At 43.8% G+C, this 21,043-nt stretch overlaps 1 pseudogene; it reads left to right on the top strand.

Annotated features, from left to right (window-relative positions):
- Nucleotides 1-826: 826 nt before the first annotated feature.
- Nucleotides 827-1,410, top strand: LOC120850341 (annotated as a pseudogene).
- Nucleotides 1,411-21,043: the final 19,633 nt, after the last annotated feature.

The following is a 21,043-nucleotide window of genomic DNA, read 5'->3' as shown; positions in this document are numbered from 1 at the left end:
CAGATCATGTTGCGACGTGACAATTTTATGAGGAAGCAGAGGATTTCTTGTTTCCCAAGCTTCTACCTGGTCTTACGAACGGAGGATACAAAGTCGACATTAAATCCGACCGCAGACCACTCTGCGTCTCAACAGGGGCAATCTGTAAGCGCCAAAAAGGGCATTATCGTGGCGCACGTCGTCTTTATGCGTTTTCTATCACCGGAGACTATAGACAAATCAGGCACAGAAAACAGCCCAGGATCACGCGGAAATCACTGTGCGCGAATGTTGTAGCCGGTGAGAGCGAAAGCACAAAAACGACGACAGCCACGACGACACACTTTTGGCGCTCTGTGATTAGCTCCATTCTAGCGTTGGCTGCGGTGGGGCCTAAAGTGAAACGGAGTATCTAAAAAATAAGGAGTGTAGTACTTACACCCCTTGTTTCATCTCGCCCCAAAAACCACTAGTCGAAGTTCACGACAGACTTTCGGTGCTCCTTGATTGGCTCCATGGAAAGCGTTGGCTGCGGTGGGGCTTAAAGTAAAACGGAGTATATAAACTCTCAGAAATAGGGAGTGTAGTACTTACAACCCTTGTTTCATATACAAATCGCCCCAAAAAGTACTAGTCGAAGTTCATGACGAAACACTTTTGGTGCTCCTTGATTGGCTCCACGGTAGCGTTGCCTGCGGTGGGGCTTAAAGTGAACCGGAGTATATAAACTCTCATAAATAGCGAGTGTAGTACTTACACCCCTTTTTTTATATATAACTCTTTGCTGCTGCCGCGGCCGGGATTTTTTTTTTCTGTTGTTGTTAACATAAATAAGGAAGCGGATGCAATGCGCGATGATCTAAAACGCGAGTTAAAAACGGAATGAAAACAACTAAAGGACTTACTTGAGAGGGATTTTCGAAAAGAACTGAGGGAAATTAAAAACAGCATGACGTTTGTGAACAAGAAGTTTCGGGACATGAAGAGCGAACTGAAAGCTATTCGCACTGAGAATAAGGAACTAAAGGCTGAACAGTAAAATGTTGCACGTCAAGTGCGATGAGCTCGCCAAAGAGCAAAACACAACAGCGTCTTGCATATTGTGAAAAGTATTTCCGAAATGCTAACATAGATCAAGAGAATCCCCACGCCCAGCCAAACGAAAACCTTTACGCCACATTATCGAAGATTGGTGACAGGATCGGTGAGTCGATCCCGGATACCGACAGCGAAATCTGCCATCGTGTGCTTGTCAGCAATAATCCGGAAAGCAAAAACATAGTTGCATAATTCATGCACCGATGGAAACGAGATTTGATTGCAGAAAAGGCACGCCCCCTCAGACTGACGGCCCATACCGTAGGACTTCCGTTAACAGTGCCTATCTCCATCAATAAGCACTTGTGCCCCGAACTTAAGAGGCTGCTATAGTCGGTTACAAGTTAAGAAGGTAGTAGAAGCCCCTCCCCATTAGCGTGATGCGCCCGCTTCAGACGCCTCCGCAGTCGAAAAGATAGTTCGCTGAAAACGCCCCTTCTACTTCAATGGATGGATATTGACTACAGACAGACCTTGTAGCGGGCGGCAGCTTGTGCCACCAAGCCGAGGCAAATTACTCGCTCCGGAAGGTTGACGTAAAAAGAAGGCTTCAGGGCAACGAAAATTGTAGCTTTTATAAGTAATGCATATATGGTTGTTGGTTTTAGCTTGATAACCTTCCTACTCGAATTAGGTACATTCCGTGTATTTTCTGCGTTTGTTAAAAAAAAAACCTGCGTTTCGGGTTTTGAAAGTTCCTGCGATTCGAGTTTTAACAATGCCGAAGTCGCCCTTTTCCGTTATGAATCCCAACGTGGAGACAGCGGAATGCGATTCCTCCAATTCTTCTTCGTCAAGAGAGTCTGGTGCAGCCTCGCCGCCTACGCCAAGGCGCCTCTACAAGAAGCATAAGAGCGGCGATGTCCTCAACCGAGCTGCACGGCAGCTGATAATGAACGCGTACGTTTAGGTGCGACACGAACCGCCCGCCAAGCCCGGCCAGCCCGGCCTCACTGTGGACGAGTCCTGCATCAAAGTCAGCAAGCTGCTTGGCGTTGGTGTACGCACCGCCCTCGAGATTAGGGAGCAGGCGAAAGAAACCGAGGGACAAGTTGTGACACCTTCTCGGAAGCGCCCAGCAAGTGAAGGCAAGAGGCGGCGCAAAGTCAGGTACGGCGAGTTCACGTTGTGCGCGCTAAGATCGTGCGTCCATCGTTTCTTTCGACGGAACGAGGTCCTCACGGTCAAGAAGATAACGGCCGAATCCTGCGCGAGCACTGAACTTCCCTCGTTGAAGGCTTGGACTGTGCGTCGCCTTCTCCACGACATCGGATTCGAGCATGACAAGAGGGAACGAAACTCCCGGTTGATTGAACGAGAGGACATAGTCGCCTGGCAGCAGAAGTACCTGCATGAGATCGCACGTCACCGACAAGATGGTCGGAGGATCTTCTACTTGGACGAGACGTGGGTGACGGCAGGGCAGACTGTCTCAAGGGTGTGGGTAGACACGACAGTGGCCTCGTCTCACGACGCCTTCATGCGTGGTCTCTCGACTGGCCTCAAGCAGCCATCGGGGAAGGGCCAGCGTCTTATTGTCACCCACATCGGCAGCTATGAAGGCTTCGTCGATGGCTGCCTGGACGTGTTCCGTGGACAAAAGACCGGTGATTACCACGAGGAAATGGATGGCGCCCGCTTCGAGAAGTGGTTCGACGGTGCCCTCGACAAACTGCCAACAGAAAGCGCTATCGTCATGAACAACGCTTCTTACCATTCACGGCGGTTGGAAGCAGTGCCGACGACGAGTTCCCGGATGGACGACATCCGACAGTGGCTGACGTCTAAGAAAATTTCATGGGACCCCAAGATGGTGAAGAAGCAGCTGCTCGACATTGTGGCCTTGATGAAGCCACAGCACCTAAAGTATCGTGTGGACACTGCTGCCGAGACAGCTGGCTGCACTGTGGTCAGGCTCCCACCGTATCACTGCGAGTTCAACCCCATTGAACTGATATGGGCGCAGATCAAGAACGGCGTTGCTGCCCGAAACACGACGTTCAAGATTGTCGACGTGGGGAGACTCCTGAACGAAGAAGTTGACAAGGTCACCACTGACAACTGGATTAATGCTGTCAGGCACGTTATTGACATTGAAGCAACGTTCCGACGAGGCGGTGCCACAAGTGCCCACATCCAGCCCATCGTCATCCACCTGGATGGAGAGGACACCCCATCCGAGAGTGACCTGTCTGGTGTCGAGCCCCTTGACGAAGCTTAAGGCCACCATTATGGAGAAAGCGTGGAACATCTCGGAACACAAAACGGTCCTTTTAAGGACCACTTATTTGCTTTAAAATCGGATTGTTGTTCTTAACCACCACTAACCTCCCGTGTTTCATGTTGTCATGCTTCTCTGCTCGTTGCCGTATAGCATTTCGATATGCAGCCACCAGACAAACTTTTTTATTTTTGTTGCGATAATGTCTAAGCTGGTCTATACAGTGCACTGTGCCTTAAATCACCAGTATAAATTTCAACTTCACGAAAACAAAAGTTTGCAGCCCATCTACGGCAAAGACATCAGATGCCATATTGACCCTTCCCGCTGTCTAAAAATCTTTGCTACGCAGCAAATGGAATTTTGATTGCAAATAAGCTCTTCTTTTGTCTAAGAAAAACGACACAACATATCACTGCCAGTGCTCTGCTTTAAAGCATAAATGGGACGTCTGTGGCCATTGACATGACTGAGGCTTCTGGGAATAACAAAGCCGTGTGTTAGCACAGCGGAGAGCGAAATCGCAGTACCAGTACTCTGTTTCTAAGTCTAAAGGGAACGCCTATGGTCATTCACATGACCGAGGCCCCTCTGAAAACAACAATAATGTGAGTCAGCACTGTGGGAAGCTAACTCTTAATGCCAATGCCCTGTTTCGAAGCATAAACTGGACGTCAGTGGCCATTCACATGACCGAGGCCACTCTGAGAATAACAATAACGTGCATCAGCGCTGCCGGCAGCTAACTCTAACTGCCAATGACCTGTTTCGAAGCATAAACTGGACGTCAGTGGCCATCCACACGACCGAGGCCACTCTGAGAATAACAATAATGTGCATCAGCGCTGCGGGCAGCTAACTCTAACTGCCAATAACCTGTTTCTGAGCATAAACTGGACGTCGGTGGCCATCCACACGACCGAGGCCACTCTGAGAATAACAATAACGTCTGTCAGCACTGTGAGCAGCTAACTCTAACTGCTAATGATCTCGTTTCGAAACATAAACAGGACGTCTGTGGCCATTCACACGACTGAGGCCACCCTGGGAATAACAATACCTTGTGTTAGCACAGTGGAGAGCAAAATGCCAGTGCTAGTGCTCCGTTTCGAAGCTTAATAGACGCGTCGACAGTTCCCTTGAAGTCGACGGCCATTATGACTCTTGGGTCGCACTTTGGCGAGTTGGCCAACACCTCGTGGTGGATGAGGAGCAGGCTCCCCTGTGCGCCGAAGTGCGGTCTGAAGTAGTGCGGCATAGATTTCCTGAATTTAAGAGGCGCCATTGTACTCGCTTGAAATATATCGTAAAAACAGCAATAATTGCTTGACGTGAGAAAACGTCGGCTACAACATTGATGAAGGATTGGTGAGAGGACGGAGATCTGGGGAATGCCAATGCCAGTAACTGGGCCTAGCTCAAGCTTGATATTGTCCGTCTTGCAGAAACGCTGTGATGAACTAAAGCGGTCTTCCATAGAGACCTCAGTTTTGAGCCTCCCGGACTAGTGCAATGTACAGGATTAAATCTTACGTTTTCAAAGCTGATAAGAACCACAATGCACAGATTGCAGCCAGACTTGTTGCCAAGGGCAGAGTTGTGAAGTACCGAAAGGTTGTCTTGTCCAGTCCAGAACCATATCAAATTTGCCTTATGGCCCCTTATCCAATTCCAGGTCGTGAACTTTAACAGCAGAGGGGCGTGAAATTCATTTTCTTCTTTGTTTAGAGTGCATTTGTTGTGGCAATGGGTATCTAAAAATGATGCCCGGGATAGTGTTTAAGTAACGCGGCTCGGGAACAGGCTTTTTGTGCGGTGCCACTCATTTCATCAAATGACATTTCCCCGACAGTTTGTTTCAACGCTGCGACGTTTTATCAACATACTGTTTCATCGACACTCGCTCATCGACATATCCTGCTATGTTTTGTCGACAAGATCTTGGTTTGGTTAGGGGCACGCTGCTTTGTTGGTGAGCAAGGGTACGGGTACATGCAGGGGGTAGGACCACCCTTACACGCTGCTGCGAAGCGGCATGTACGGGTGGGCTGGGTGGGTCCACATTTTTGTAATGAACTGCTGGAGACTGTCGCCGCAAAGCGTCGTGAACTGGGTCGGTCGGATAGTTTAATATGTGCTTCAGTGATAAACGCACAACAAAATGTTCCTACAGCGTGCAATTTTTGTGTCGATGAAACTTCACAGCCGTGAGGCAGTATCGATGAAACGAGAGTCCTAAAAAGTTGATGAAACGTGTCGATGAAACAACAGGGACCCTTCTTTCCAATGGTCCCATGGAGGCTCTGACAATGAGGACTGCAAGGTTGCCTCCAAGAAGCTCAATGTTTTTACACGAGTCTGTCTTTGCCAAGGTAGACCAGAAAGACGATGGCAGATTCTGAAGAACTCGTTCGCGGCTACGGCCTGGTATGATCCAGAGATAAACATACATCAGAAATGTAATTAGGCGGTTTGAGCTGTTGCTTGATTCAAACATTGTTGATTTTATTGTTATAAAGACAAATCATTCTGCCACTTGCATTCGGACTAAGATCAGGACATCAAGAGTATTCGGTATGTTTTCAATTCTTGATTTAAACAAATATTTCGCATATAAGAAAGCCACAATTCATGAAGCGGGAAGCTGCCCTTACAATCAATTTTTATTGACATACTTTTCATATTTTACAAATTATTAAACCAATGCTGCGATCCAGTATTGTGGACACATTTTCCTTCTAAAGTAAATTGGAAAAATCGGTGCGTGTTTACCGGTAATACCTCAGGCCGCGACGCAACGCGAGTGGAGGTACACACGTCACGTACCCGGGTTTCGAAGCATAAACACAGGGCTGACAGCGCCTCGAGAGCAAGCAGAATGTTCGGAAGCATTTGAGAGAACCGAATCTGCTTCCCTCAAATTCTCTGGTATTTCTTCCAAAAGAAGACATCAGCTTCTTAACGTCCAAAACGATAGCAATTAAATGTTCGTAACATACGCATCACTGGCTTTATCATTTGTGTGCCACCTGTATGTAACAGTTCATTATTGCGAACGAGGGTGTACCCGCGGGTACTATCGCAGTCATAGATTACCGTGCAGCCGATTGCGACGCGGAAACTTGAAAAGGACGCCACGTTTCACAGATGAATGCATACTGCTTTGAAAGCGTCATTTCAGTAGACAGACTATTTATTAACGCCAGCAAAGGTACGGTCGAAATTGGGTAAAGACACTTACTGTGTTCGCGGTTCGCTTATGCCCCTCCCGCACAGCCCACTACACCTATAAAAAAGAGTTCGGTGACCGCTGCATTTTAACGTCGGTCCACGGAAACCACTGCGAAGAAAAGCCGATGCCTTCACGATGTTGAGGCGCAACCCGAGGCAGAGAAGCAGACGGCGTTCGACGTATGTACGATGCTAGGCCTTACTCCCGCATCGAAAGTTTCGATGGCAATGCTATCGATAGATTCTCACGCTGTCGCGCAGAACCTATTGCGAATAAAAGTGGACGCGGTTACGACTTAGCGACGTATGCTCGGGTAAGTGAAAACCCGCATTAAAAACAGAATAATTGCTGCAAGATACTCGAGTCGTAGAAAATCTGCCCGGCAGCCATGTTGAAAATATTCATTTGCCAGAACAAGATTGGTTCGGGCAGGTCGTGACGTCACGGAAACAACGGGACGCGATTGGCGGCGGAGGAATACAAGATTCCCTTTGAGGGGCTTTTGCCGCTACCTTCTTGACTTGTAACCGACTATAGGACAGACCGTCGCAAAGAAAATGGAGTCGAACTGGAAATATGTGTGGGTGAGAAAGGGTCAAATCTTTGCAAGGAAGGCTGAGAACAGGATTGTAGTCAAGATACAAACTAGCGATGATGAGGCAAAAATTGTAAACTCCTAAAAAAATGTTTAGCACATACGTTGACCCTGCTGTTTTGCATAAATTAACCAAAAACGATATCCTAAATTTGTTACATTTAAATGTTCCCTTAGTGAAAAACAAAACTGAAGATATTGAACTGCTGCTTCATAACGTTGGTCTTAGTTTTGATGTAATTATGTTTAGTGAAACATGGTACAATAAAGAATCATCCTACTTCACCCTCACTCATTATCAACATTTCACTTTAAATCGAACAGATAAGAGAGGAGGTGGGGGTCTTTTTACAAGTTCAATTTCCTGCAAATTCGGTGTTAATAAATGAATTTACAGTACTAACTGTGGATTACGAGTTACTTACAATACAAAATTAGTCAAAAATCTATTGTATTGTTTGTCGTCCACCGGATGCCTGTTTTTCCAGATTTATAACCTTTTATGAAGCTTTGGTTAATTTCGCCTCTGTTACTAAATATATGTTATATGTAGGTGGTTATTTTAATATTGGTGTACTGACCTCTTCAGCTTCACGAGCAGAATTAATAAATGTGTTGGAAGCATATTCTGTTTACAATGTCATTAGCACACCGACACGTGTTACATGCTCTTCCTCTACAACAATAGATGTTTTTATCACAAATCGTTATGTAGCACAGATAACCGCTGGTGTAATACTTGCTGATATTAGTGATCACTTACCAATTTTTTTTTCTTCTAACACAATTGTTAGGAAACAACACAGACCAGGAATATGTCCCTCTTTTTAACTAATCCCTACTTTTACGCTAGATAAATTCCCTGAAGATATGCGTTACGTTGAATGGAACTACATTTCGAACGAGGAAGCTGTGGATACAGCATATAACAAGTTCATTGATAACATGGTCAGATTATATCAGCAAAATTTTCCGTACAAAAAAGTTAAAAAAATAAAAAAGAATCCTGTAAGCGGTTGATTACCACGGAATTATTGCAAAAATTAGATATCAAAAACAAGTTGTTTAGCACCTATATTAGAATAGAGGACAGAAAAAATCATTGGAAAATTATAAAAGTTATAAAAATCAATTAAATTCACAGTTAAAACTTCCAACAAAAAAAGAACTACTGTCATAAAGAGTTTAGCGAAACTATACAAGGAGATATTTTATGGAAGCGACTCAGAAACGTTTTGCACCCAGTTGCTCAGTCGTCCATTCAAAAAATAATTATGAATGGAAGAGACCACAATGGGGAGAGTTTAGCTAGTGCTCTGAATAACTACTTTGTGAATTTTTCCCCGCTAGCAATACTGTGTTGACACAAAATTACATAATCCCTTATGTTCGTGTAAGTGACTCCTTATTCTCTTTTCGCACAAGCGAAAACAAGGTTGTCAATGCCTTCCTGAGCTTAAAAAACAGTAAATCTCGTGACATAGATGATTTACGAATAAAATCAATAAAATACGTACTAGATTTACCTGCCCCTATACTTACATGCATAATTCACCTAGCGTTAGAAACAGGTACATATTCTTTATAAATACAAACCGCTAAAGTAACCGTGATTCATAAAGGAGACGATACAAATAACCTCTTGAACTATAGGCCTATTTCTATTCTTCCTGTATTTTCCAAGGGACTTGAAAAAATCATTCATTCACGCACCATTAACTTTTTTAACAAGCATATATTGTTGTCAAATGCACAGTTTGGTTTAAAAATATGTCGACTGAGATTGCGCTCATAAAGCAAAAAAAAAAAAATTATCGACGCTTTTAAAAAAAAAAGAAAAAAAATTGACTTCACTTGGCATTTTTATAGATCTTTCTAAGGGATTTGACCACTTGAATCATAACGTCTTAATTGCTAAGCTTGACAAGTATGCTGTTTGTAAAACAAGGTTATCACTAATTAAATCGTATCTCCAAAACCGTGAGTAGTGCGTGTCTCATAATTCATTCCAATGATATACTGAGGATATTAAATCAGGCGCCCCACAAGGCAATATCTTGGGGCCTTTATTATTTATTATTTATATGAATGACGTTTTCAATATCAACACCGAAGTGCAGTCAATATCATATGCTGATGATATAACCTTGTTTTTTACTCGCACTGACCCCGACAAACTTAGTCTCTGCTAACAATTTTCTCTTTTCCTTAAAATATGAACTGACTTCAACTGCTTAAAAATTAACGCGAATGAAACAAAGGCGTTATTGTTTAGACCAAGAAATGAAATAGCACGTGTGTGTACAAATCTGGCGGAAATAATATAGAATTCGTTCAGGAAATTAAAGCTCTGGGTGTTTTATTCTCAGAACACCTGACGTGGAACCAACACATAAACCAGGTTGGCATGAAATTAAACAAACTTAATTTCCTGATAGGTAAACCTAGACATATTTTGCCACAAAACACAAAAAACTCCTATATAAGTCTTTGTTTCTGCCGGCTCTCACTTACTCTCATGTCATATGGGGAACAAATACAAATCAGGACATGCTGAAGTTACTCGTCCCACAAAAAAAGGGCTCTACGTATTATAACTTACATTCCATGGTGTACATCAACTGGTAAGAATTTAATGAAATAAATATCATAAATGCGTTAAAAATGCATAATTTCAGACTAGTTTATCTTTATAAAAATAAATTCACATTCACAACGCACCACCGCTGCAATAATTTAATCTAATCAAACGCATACCATCGTATAATATACGGCAGCCCGAAATATGGAAAATACCAACAGTCAGAACCTCGTATGGACATTAATCTATAATTCATACCATGCCTGTTCTCCTTTACAGCCTCGCAAAACAAAACATTACACCCGAAACATCAACAAAACAGCCACTGAAGTCACATTTCATACATGACTGATGCGTCTTTTTTAAATTTTTTTGTGCTTATATGGATGATCCAAATGCTCACTGTAGTATTTTTCTTATTGACCTGGTTGTATAGTCTGCAATTTCATCACCTTATATTTTACTTCACTATGTATGTATGTATGTATGCATGCATGCATATATGTATGTGTGTGTATATGTATATATGTGTGTGTGTATGTATGTATGTATGTATGTATCTACATAAGTACGTACGCATGTAGGTATGTATGTATGTATGTTTCCGTGTATGTATGGCGTCTTGCATGTATAGTGTGTTATTTATGCTGCTTCACCAGTTATAATAATTGCGTTATCATTACTTTATTATTTCTTAACCCGGTATATATTTTGTGCGTTTATGTCTGCATCATTTTTACTCCACCTCTTCGTTGGTTAGAATTTAAATGATCAGCATGGAAACGTTATGCTTTGAGCGGTTATTTAGTTTGAATTTTATACTGCACTGTACGTCAAGTGTTGGGGGAGGGGCCCGTAAAGCTGCAACTGCAGCTTTTTCCCCTGCTCTCCACACTCCTTTGGAATGAACATAAACGAACATATATATATATATATATATATATATATATATGAGACAGTGTAGTTTGAGAACAATGGACCGGGATAATGTAATAAGTCAGGGATCTGTAGTTGCGTTGTTACTATGCTAGGAGTTTATTGCATGCATTATGACAGTTTCGCCGAGAGACTCGGCTTCGTCACGAGATGGCACATAAATCTATATATGACCACGAGTCAAAGTTCAGGACGACGCACTTTTGGCGCTCCTTGATTGGCTTCATGGTAGCGTTGCCTGCGGCGGGGCTTAAAGTGAAACGGAGTATATAAACTCTCCGAAATAGGGAGTGTAGTACTTACACCACTTGTTTCATATATAACTCCTTGAAACACCACTAGCCGAAGTTCATGACGATGCGCTCCCTGATTGACTGCATGGTAGAGTTGGCTGTGGTGAGTCTTGAAGTGAAACGGAGTATACAAACATTCAGATATATGGAGTGTAGTACTTACACCGCTTGTTCTAAATATATTTCTCCCAAAAACCACTAGTCGAAGTTCAGGATGACACACTTTTAGCGCCCCTTGATTGGCTCCACGATAGTATTGGCTGCGGTAGGGATTTAAATTAAATGAAGTTTGCACTCTCAGAAATAAGGAGTGTAGTACTTACACCCCTTGTTTCAAAAAAAAAAAAAGCTTCCTCCCCAAAAAAACAGCAGTATTCAAAGTTCAATTCACTGACGTTGAACCGGCGATATCAACTTTTACGAGCGACTTGACAGTCGAGGGATACGACTTATTAAGATGGGTTATGTACGCATTAAAGGCTACAGGAAACACTCAAGGTTTTGTTGGCCCTGCAGCAAAACCTCAGTATTTTTTCTTTTAGTTTTTGATACGTACATTTGTTATTTAGTAAGTTCTATCACACAGCTATTAAGCCCCTTGCAAAAGTTGGTATCGTCAGTTGGGCGTCAATGGACTAAACGTCGAAATGTTATTTTGGCATGTTATACGTATATGGGACAAGGTGTCTAACTACTACAGCATTTACTTCTGAGAGTGTAGGCTTGGGATTCAGCACAGCCGGACCTCCGACTTTCTCCTCGCCGTGCTGTCTTTCCCAAACGTTCTTTTTTTTTTTTTTTTTTGTTTCTTTCGTTTTTGTTTTTGTTTAGTTCTTAATCTTCTTCTATCATTTGGTAGTCCAGAACAATAACATTCTTTCACGCGGTCACGAACCCCAATCTTTAAAAGCGGAGGCCAGAATGAAACAATGAAACAAGTAAATTCTTTGTGTATTTGAGAAACGCGCTCAACAGCGACATATCCAACCCCCAAGTTCATGATTTGGCTGGATTTTCAAAAACATTTCACACGGGCAACGCAAAGCATATGGCTGTCCTTTCGCCCGAGTCATTGCGTATATTCACTACATGCACAGCGAGGGCTCCTGTTATAGCTCCAGATACTGACCTTCTTTTCTTCAACTACCCCCCCCCCCCCCCCCTTCTCTTTACGACTTATCGTCCGGCCCCCTCCCTGTCGGCTTCGTGGCGACTCGGCCCGCCGCTGAAAAAGGTTGCCGACAACTGATCTAAACCAATAACACACAAAAAAATAGCTCAGAATCACGCCGCATTCAATCCAAGTAATGAGGAGTGCCAGTTCGTCCGCTTCTTTAGCAGGAGTTGCGGTGACTTCAGAACGACGCCGAACTCTGTTTGGTTCTGATTGGAGGGATAGTGGGCAGACCTCAAGGCAGCTTGCTTCGAGGTCTACCCACTATCCCTCCAATCAGAGCCGATCAGAGCTCAACGTCATTCTGACGCCACCTCAATTCAAGGGCGAGAAGAACACGACTTGCTCTCCGCATTGGTTTAGCCGCTAATATTAAAATGTGCAAAGATACCCTTTTGGTGCTCCTTGATCGTCTCCATCGGATTCGTCAACTGTGGTCGAACTTAAAGAAGGACAAAGTATAATTGCGAGTTCCGTGGTCGTTCCGAAAAAAAAAAAAGAAATAGCGCGCGCGAGCTCCAAGCTACGGTAAAAGGAAAATAACAAAATAAATGAATAACTAAAGATACGAGAAAGCGATAGCGCGAGCGGGTCATTCGGTTAAACGAACGCGACGGCAGATCACGAGATGTCAAAATTAAAAAAAAAAGACTCTCTGCTGTGCCATATGCGCCCTGCTAGTGATCCTATAAGAGGACTCGGCAATTTCCGCTTCATCCCGTCATATAGCGTACCCGTACCAGAAAAGTGCCCCCCGGTCGCCAAGCTGGAACCCGGCAACTCGCAGTTCCGCGTCGCGCTTCGCGCCAGCGCTTTCGTATATTGCCTCCAATAACAGTGTTCCCTCTTTCATCGAACCGTAGCCAGCTATCAACACGCTGTCGCCGAACTAATTCAACGCAACCAACTGGCCGCTTGGCGCAGATCGCGCATTAAATGCCAAAGAACAAAACGACCCAAATATCAAACCTCCCGGGCACTGGATCCACAACGCGTGGCTTTCGGTCATCTTCTCAATTGTTTTCTTTTTATACTAAGTTTATTTCTACAGTCTCTGGTATGACGTCATGCGCGTCATCAGCTGCGTGGAAGCGCACCTGTGCAAGGGTCACGTGCGCGCGTGCCATGGCCCAGAACCGCGAAAACATAAGGGAGATTGCTCGGTATACTTTACCTTCACAGCGTTTCAGAGCGCTGCTTACGCGTTAGGATATATCGTATAATTACACAATTAAACGAGGGCATTCAGACTTTTCACGAAGTTTTCTTTAGGTGGTGCATTTGTCATACCACAAATTTTATGAGTGTAGCTTTTAAGAAAACAAATGAGCCTGTAAAAGCCTGTATTTTTCGTTTGCACAGAGAGAAAATATCGTCGAGTAGCAGCGTTGAGCAGCGTCTGCTCAACGCTGCTACTCGACGATGGGACACCCGGTGTCAGATTCAGAACATCCGAGCGTGCGTAGAACCTACCACCTGTGAGTTGATGCGTCATCCAAACGGTCTTGTGCCGTTTTCCTTCCTGTTCATAAAAAAGCAGCTTTCTCTAGGCGTGATATTATTATCCTAATAATGTATGTCTTTTTTTTTTCATTTTTCATGCATTTATTTAGGAGTGCTTGCTTCTATAAAACATGATTCCAAGAACGATTTTTATAAAAGTTCGTAATATTTATCAGCTAAAAAAATTAGGTGTTTACAAATCTCTGTAATTCGAAATTAGAGCGCAGCTCTTGAGGAGGAGGAAAGGAGGGTACGGAGGGGGGTATGCCCCTCCTCCTCCCCTTCTCTCCTCCTCCTCCTTCCCTCCCGCTCCTCCGTTCCTCCTCCCGCTGAATTTCTTCATGGGTGACGTGACATGAAGTCGTGACGTCAATTTTCACGCTAAATGTAGCGCGAAAATATTCCCGCTAACTTTAGTTGGAAACTTTCCCTCTAAATTTAGCGTGAAAATTTATCCGCTAACTTAACCGGTGAAACTCTTCATAATGCAACGCTCGCGGTTACGCCGACGCCGACGCCGATGCTGCTTAACCCGGGAACGGGCGCCTAAGAGCTGCGCTCTGGAAGTAAGAAATACTTCAAGAATTATACTTGATGCACGATGCATTGCTGCCTCATCGGTTGTAAATGCGGCGAAAGCATTTTTTGCCTTTGTTCGAGTGCAGCGCAACAGCGAATTTCTCTCAGTTTTCAAACATCGGGGATGCACAGCCTGGAAGGCGCTTTTTACAGGAGTGTATCATATCATCCTAAAAGGCTGCTTAGGCGACTTAGCTCTTCATGACTTAACAATAACTGCGCAAAAAGTGACAAACACACTCAGACCACACGCACACCATCAAAAAGGTAACAGGGCGACGTGAGAGGTTGCTTTTTGACGGTGTGCGTGTGGTCTGAGTGTGTTAGTCACCTTTTGCCGTGTTATCTTTAAGTCATGCATTTTATCAGATACATCATGGATTGTAGTAGGTTATGACAAGTTATGATAAATACACCACCTAAAGACAACTTTCTGCAACGTTTTCAACGCATTCAGCAAGTTGGTTTATTTTAGAGCGCAGCTCTTAGGGCCCCGTTTCCAGCCTGAGCGGCGTCGCCGTCGGCGTCGGCGTAACCGGGGGGGGGGGGGCGTCAGGTGACCCTCCCCCCCGTGGTTACGTGACCCCCCCCCCCGAGATCACGTGACTCCCCCCCCCGAGGTCACGTGACCCCCCCCCCCCCGAGATCACGTGACCCCCCCCCCCCCGAGATCACGTGAACCCCCCCCCCCCCAAGATCACGTGACCCCCCCCCCCCTCCCCCGAGGTCACGTGACTACCCGCAGGAGACGTGACCCCCTTCAGTACCCTTTCCTACTCCTCCTCAAGAGCTGCGCTCCAATTCGGCGTTACAGGGATTTGTAAACGGCTTTCATTTTTTCTTTATTTTTTTCTTTATTTAATTATAAATTACCCTGCGGTGTCCGAGGGCCTTTGCAGCAGGGGGATCATAGTGTTGAAAAAAACCAATCTTCATTTTCACTGCACACTTGCAGCTCCGACAGCTAATTCCACTGTTGTATCGTTTTAATAAAAAAAGAGTTGGCATAAACGTTCGCACTGGCGTGGCACTCTAATTTTGAGAACGTGATCGTTTCGTTTAGAAATATCATATAGTTATTTTAAATCAGTTTCACTTTTCACTGTTAATTCCAGTTTTATTATTAAATATCAAAAACAGAAACTTTAAGCGCAATTTTTACGGCGGGCTGAGAGAGGTTCCCAAATCAGTTCAGTCTTCGTTTGAGTACGGCTGTCTTTCCGACCGTACCGTCCCAGAAGGAACCTAGCCAGGTCTATTCCGTATTTTTTCAAGCTTGTCTATTAAGGTTTTTTGTACGAATTTTAATGCGACAGTATTCATTATCTACTTCACCCGGCGTTCGCAATAAGGTATCTGTCCTTGAATGCGCCGTGCGTAGGCGCATACGTCCGCATACGCAGCCGCATGGATACGCGTACGTCGTCCTCGACGTCATCGTAGAGGTCCTTTAGGCCATCCGAAAGGTCGTCCTAGACGTCATCTTTGACGTCTTCCTCTAGGACGTTGTCCACAACGTCGTCCTAGACGTCGTTCTTGAAGTCGTTCTAGAGGGCATCCTTGAGATCGCCTTAAAGGCCGGCCCGCAAGCAGAGAGAAGGAACCCAGCCCTCACTTTCCTTCTCGCCACTGTAAAAGGAGGAAATCACCTCTCGTTTCCACCTCACCATTTTCCGATTTCTTTTTTTTTTTTTTTTTTGCTAACTGCCTTTTTTTTTCTTTTTTTTTTTTACAAGTTTGGGGTGGAGGAAACAAAAGCTTCGAGGATTTGAAAAGATTATCCAGAAGCCAGCCGGCACACCTGCGACAAGGAGCTGAATCAACCGAGTAGCTGTTTGAGCGAGCTTGGCACTTGCTCTTCCCAACGAGTTGCATTGGCTCTTTTTTAGCATTGGTTTGGAGGATGATTCTTGCTGGTTGTGAGAGCACAAATACCTCGTTTTGCTCAAAGAAGTAGTCATTAAAGTATCAATCTTAATATAAATATTTGATTTGGCATCTTTCGTTGTCGGATTCATGGCGACAACGGGAAGTACGAGCGGCGTTTTCTGCATATCACGGATGGCGTTCCACAGACCAGTGGTTCTGAATAATTATGGTTCGTAAACCGCCAGAGGTGACGGAGGATCCTGTCCGTAGTTGGTCGAGCACTTTTCGGCGTAGAGCGTTTTGCTGTAGGGCATTTCGGTGCGGACTTTTTGGTGCACAGACGCTTCAGTGTACGGACTTTTTGCTGCAAAGACTTTTTGGTGTGGGACTTTTCGGTGCGCGGATATTTCGGTGCACGGACATTTTGATGCATGGACATTCGACACTATGGTTTGCTCGCCGGTATCTCTTTTCCAACGTACGCAGACACGCTTCACATCGTGTTTGCGCGTTGAGTTGATAGAGATAGTCTCCTCTATAAGGTTTTGGCTTTATTATTGGTCCTGCGTGTAGGAAAGAACCCAAACAGCAAGACGTTCGAGGCTGTTTGTGTATTTAGAACAATTCTGAATATCTTCAAATGCGCCTCCTCCACGTAATCGCACAGCTCCGATTGTTAATAATAAATTATGATGACCTCGCACGACAAAAAAAAACAACAACGTAATTATCACTTGTAACTCATTAGGGAATAAAGGAGGCGTGTGCGGGTACAAAATAAGTGTAATAAAATCAAATATCGATTTGAATCAAGTAAAACAAGTCGAATTTGGTGAATGCTAAATCTATTTTATTTGGTATCAAATGTTTGCTCATTTTCGTACGAAAAAAACAAAACAAAAAAAAACAGTGACCACAGATTATACACAGCGTATGATCTGTGGTCAACGTCTCCTTCCATGCCGTAATGACGTCGCCGGTCGTAAAGAACTGCCTTACAATCGTGTTTATACAGCTAGGGCGATTTTTGTTTTTAACGACTAGACATTTTTCTAAAAAAAGACGTCCGAGTAACGCAATTTCGGTTTGTGCCTTATCTGTAGTCATCAAAAACACCAAATCATTCATTTTTAAAGAGAGGTAGTGCACGTGAAGTGGTTCACGGCGTCCTAAAAAGCCTAATTTGGACGCGAATCGTGTTACCGCAATCTTTTCGGCCGCCGCACTCCTCGCCCCTTCTACAGTGGCGTTGTCACAGCGATGCGCATGATTTGTCGTTTTGGCTTCATGGCGTAAGGCTGTGCCACGCGGAGATGGAGCCCACATAAAATCAGTACTATATTTTCGCACCCAAATTAGGAGGACGCCGTATCAAGACGCCGTACAATAGTGTACGCGTGTTACATCTTTCTAAGAATGGACGGTTTGGTGGCTTGCGATTACGGCCAACAACTTTCTAAATACACGATGTCGTTTTGCTTTTCTAACTAAAAGGTTAATTAGCGAATTTTAGGCAATCGGTCGGTTTTAGTTGCGTTCTTTCTTGAACCTAATCCTCGCCTGGCCGTATAGCTCACCTACACAAATCGCAATGGCGCTAATTTTCACTGGACAGTTTCATGGCTTTCGATTATGCCCAAGAACTTTATGAATTAACTATCCCGTTTTCTTTTATATTCAAAAAGTTCATTAACAATTGTCAGTTAACCAGTCGGTTTTTGTTGCGTTCTTTCTTGAACCCAATCTTCACCTGGCAGTATAGCTCACACCCACAAAACGTTAATTTGCACATTTTTTTCTAATATCTAATAAGTGAAAAAAAAACACAAAAAACAAGGCTGTATATAAAACAGGGGGCAGTTGTCTTCTGATATAAATAAAGCGTGAGGCACACGTCTTGCTTTCCTCTCTTTTTTTATTTTCCGGCCTATAAAAACAAATCCCGGGACATTCGAAATTGAGTTTATGATGGGGCGGGCGCTTTATCACGGGGTATTTTGTCATGTTTCATAAGCTTTGTTACAGATGAGAAAGAAGCCACGCGAGCCGTATCACGTTGCAAACAGCTAATTCGGGTGTTTCTCAAGGACCTCTAGAACTTTCCAATTGACATTTCGGTTCTTAATACATTTAAAAAAGCTTGGTACTTAGTCCTAAACATTTAATTTATGAGGCATAATTAAAAATACTGCAACTCTCGCAAGACGTCTGCCCAAAACATAAAGTTGGTTTCATTGGCGTAAAGTGGCTGCGCTCTAATTTCGCGTTACAGAGATTTGTAAGCGTCTTTCATTTTTATGCTTGGTCTTTAAAGATTCGTGAAAAGCATTCGCGACCTTATTTGTCAAGCCGCGTACGCGAACAGTGCGGCCTCCCGGCAAGTTGTTCCCTCATCGAAAACGACAATGAATAAAAGGTACAATCAAAATCTTAATTACCGAAGAAAGCGCAAGTTTAAAATAATTCTAAGAGCGTCAGTTGATTTTATTTCTACTATATTCAAATTTCAACACTCGTCGCAGGCAGCATGAAAGGAAGCACTGCACCCTTGGCGCAAACCAACGCCCAGTCAACGGTCCTACACTCAAACACGCATCACCACCCGACCTGTTTGAAAAATAAATAATTTCCAGTACTTTTGGTAGAAAAGGCGAATTTTGTACTGAGCGTGATATTTTGTGGACCCAAACGTCCTGTAGCCGAGATCAGTAGTTCATAGCTTCAGGGAGACGAAGAACGACGGATGCATTATTTCCCGCGGAAGTACTGTTTTGACGTTGAATCCCACATAAAATTGTATTTGCACCAATTGGTGGCACGATACCGAACTTGCTTGATTACTTTTCTCTTAGCGACAACATAACCATAATCTACAGATATTGCAGAATTCATTTTAATCCGCGTACAGCGCGAAAGACAAGTATGGACATAAAGACCACAAATCAGGATATCGGAGGACTTTTCTGATAGGGTGCGCATTGCGAGGCAGAATTTGTGAGAATTTGCTGAACAATTTAGAAATAGTGGTGCAAAATATAAGATTAGTTACAATAAACTACATTCCGGAACAGCGACATATGTTTACGATGCATCTAGTGACTCAGTTGTTCTGCTTCGTGCGCCTCATCAAGACGGAACATCAAACAACTGACTCGCTGTAAACCAACAACGTCCAAATCGCGCTGTCTCTCTTAACCTTTCTTTTTTTGTCGCAAACTTTCGAAGCATTTTGTCAAAACAGGATGAACTTGAGAACGTCACTTGCTCTAGCCAGCCAGACGTCATTCTTGGAACGGAAACGTGGTTAACTACCGATATAAGAAATGATGAGCTCATTTTAAACAGATCGTACAATATTTTTCGTAAAGATAGGCTGCTGGCTAGAGGCGGTGGCGTAATCATCGCTGTCAAAAAACCTATGTCATGCTCGCAAGTAGAATGTTCTTCTGATCTTGAAATTTTGTGGATTCGTATTAAACTGGATTTTCGCTGTGTCATAGTAGGTGTTTGTTATCGTCCACCCCATTTTAATCGCTCAGATTTCAACATCTCATTGCACCATGCCCTTGGAACTGTCACCAAGGAATTTCCTACTGACCACTTCTTTCTTGGTGGCGATTTTAATTATCCCGAAATAAACTGGTCAACGCTAATGCCGCTCCCTGACTGCGCAAACTCTCGACAGTGTACAGAGTTCCTTTCAATAACTGGTGTGTATGGTCTCCAACAAATTATCACCTGGGCCACCCGTCGTGACGCGATATTAGATCTGTTTTTCACTAATAAACCCGAATGTGTGACGTCCGTCACTATCATGGAGCATATAAGTGATCATGGTTTGATTCAAATCGAAACATCCTTAGGAGTAACGCGCTCCGAAAATACACCGAAAACGATATTCGCATTTTCACGAGCCAATATTGAAGGACTCACAATAGCCATAACGAACTTTGAAAGGTATTACGTTTCGTCAAATTGTGACCGATCCGCAAGTGAAAACTGGATACTCATTAAAGGGTAACTGCAAAGAAAAAAAAGTTTTTTTCTAAATAGCCTAACTGGGACAAGCATGTCAAAAAACAATTTTTCCGCGAGAAAAAACATTTTTTACAGCAATATTTATTGCGTGAGACTCATTTTAGTTTGCGGCTATTTCGTCCGTTTTAAATCGCGCGCCACGAAGTTGTGATTACGTGACGTCAATCCCAAAAGGCTCTCATTGGCTAAGAGTTTGATTGACAGCTTAGATTTTGGTTGTTAAACCTTTGTTATATGTTGCAATTTCCTTTTGAGCGGCATATTTTTACGTTTAAAGAATAACCCATGTGATGAGAGTTATTATTCTTTACAAAAGGTTTACAAGACGGGCACTTCCGTTTGGATTCATACAAACAAAAGCTTCGCCGTTCTTTCATGGCCGCCGAAGTCTCTGCTTCGCCTGTCTCGCCTACCTCGACTAATCGTTTCGCCGAAGTGATCAGTGTTTCGTCGTTTCGTGCTGACCCAGGTGCTTGAGTGAGACTTCTTGAAGTGAAGTAGTGTGTGTTTAGCAGCTGTCGCAGGTGTTGGTGATAGAAAGCGACGCGGGGTTTTGGCTTTCATAGCGCGGCTCTTTCGTTTTCCTCTTTGCTTGCTTAGCGTGTTTTTTTTTTTTGTTTTTTTTTGTGTTTGTTTTGCTTGTTTGCGCGTGCAAATGCTGACTTTTCGGAGATGTCAGATGCGTGATCCCGACAGTGAGCCTTCCAGTAGCCATGTCGCCCCGAAAGGAATGCTATTTGGCTGGAGGCAATCGGGCGTTCGTGTAGCGACCAACGTGTCTAGTTACGTTCTCGTCATATCGCTCTGGAGGCCGTCGAGATTCGCCCCGTGTGCACCTAACGTCCGCGACTAGACAAAAAATAAAAAAGCACTATGTCCACTACGTAAAAATGGTCTCAGTTCATGCATCTGTAGGCAGGTACGAAATCGTGCCCAAATTTATTC

This window comes from Ixodes scapularis, unplaced genomic scaffold, assembly GCF_016920785.2.
Source record: "Ixodes scapularis isolate PalLabHiFi unplaced genomic scaffold, ASM1692078v2 PGA_scaffold10__122_contigs__length_95168666, whole genome shotgun sequence".
In the NCBI taxonomy this organism is placed as follows: Eukaryota; Metazoa; Arthropoda; class Arachnida; order Ixodida; family Ixodidae; genus Ixodes; species Ixodes scapularis.
This window is presented reverse-complemented; position numbering and strand designations above follow the sequence as displayed.